This window comes from Grammomys surdaster, unplaced genomic scaffold, assembly GCF_004785775.1.
Source record: "Grammomys surdaster isolate TR1022 unplaced genomic scaffold, NIH_TR_1.0 63, whole genome shotgun sequence".
Classification (NCBI taxonomy): domain Eukaryota; kingdom Metazoa; phylum Chordata; class Mammalia; order Rodentia; family Muridae; genus Grammomys; species Grammomys surdaster.
In genome coordinates, this window is record NW_021604565.1 from 30044068 (window position 1) to 30045507 (window position 1440).

Genomic DNA, 1440 nt, shown 5'->3' on the forward strand with positions numbered 1-1440 from the left:
CTCTCTCTCTCTCTCTCTCTCTTTCTCTCCTGTCCATAGACCAGAATTTAGCACTCAACCACTTCTCCAGCACCATGACTGCCATGCCTGCTGTCACATTCCCCACAATGTTGATAATGGACTAAGCCTCTGAAACTGTAAGCCAGCCTCAATAAAATGTTTCTTTTATAAGAGTCCTTTGTCCTGGTGTCTCTTCATAGCAGTGGGACAGTGACTAAGATATCAGTGGTATTTCTCCAGACTCATACTGAAGCCTGTTCCTTCATCTGTTCCATTTGGAGGCCAGCAATGAACAGCCATTTTTCACATGGGGCACCTCTCCTTAGAGAGTCCATCAAACACTGAGAAGGATGATCTAAATCTCTGGCTCTTCCTTCCTCCAGACCTTGTGAATTTCTTGCCATCTTCCATCATATCTCTTCTTTCCCCAGGGGCTGGTCTGCTTGCAGCATACTGCTCATGACTGTTGTAAACAATTCTATATGTTACACGTGATTTTTTTTCTTCTCTGCTAGTGATAATTAATATTCTTCCCCATCACTCTTGTTATTTAGGATATATGTTCATGGTGTATGTGGTGGGGGGCAGGTACATGTGTCCTGTCATATCCAGAAGTCAATAACAAATGTCTCTGTCTTTCTCTATCTTATTTTTTAGTACAGGGTCTCTTGCTAAACCTGGAACTCACTGATTTGGCTAGACTGGTAGACCAGTGAGCCCTAAAGTCAGCCTGTTTCTGCCTCCCCAGTTCTGGGATTACACGCAGGCACTGCCATGCCCATTTTTTACCTAGATGCTGGGGATGCAACCAACCTCAGGTCGCCACACTTTTATGGCAGCAACTTTGCTAATTGAGCTACCTCCCCAGGCCCAATCCAGGCACTTATCTCTTGCATATCCCTCCACTGAAGAGCAAATATGGAGACAAAGTGTAGGACAGAAACAGAAGCAGGGATCGTCTAGAAACTGCTCCACCTCGGTATCCATCCCATGTGCAGTCACCAAAGGTACACACTGATATGGATGCCAAGAAGTGCATGCTGACAGGAGCCTGATATAGCTGTCTCCTTACAGGTCTGCCAGAGCCTGACAAATACAGAGGCGGATGTTCACAACTAACCATTGAACTGATCATGGGGTTCCTAATGGAGGAGTTAGAGAGAAGACTTAAGGAGATGAAGGGATTTGTGGCCCCATGGGGAGAGTAACAATACCAACCAACCAGAGCTCCCAGGGTCTAAACCACCAGCCTGGGAGCACATAGGGAGGGACCCATGACTCCAGCTGTATATGTAGGGGAGGATGACATTGTCAGGCATAGATGGGAGAGACGATTCTTGGTCCTATGAAGGCTGGATGCCAAGTGTGGAGGAATTCGAGGGTGGGGAGGTGGGAGTTGGGGGGTGAGTGCACATCCTCATAGAAGCAGGAGGAGGGGGT

At 47.2% G+C, this 1440-nt stretch overlaps 1 protein-coding gene across 7 annotated transcripts in view; it reads right to left on the reverse strand.

Annotated features, from left to right (window-relative positions):
• Positions 1–1440, reverse strand: part of Enpp2 (ectonucleotide pyrophosphatase/phosphodiesterase 2) — a 115287-nt gene that overhangs the window by 13246 nt on the left and 100601 nt on the right. The gene's annotated exons all lie outside the window — the stretch shown is intronic.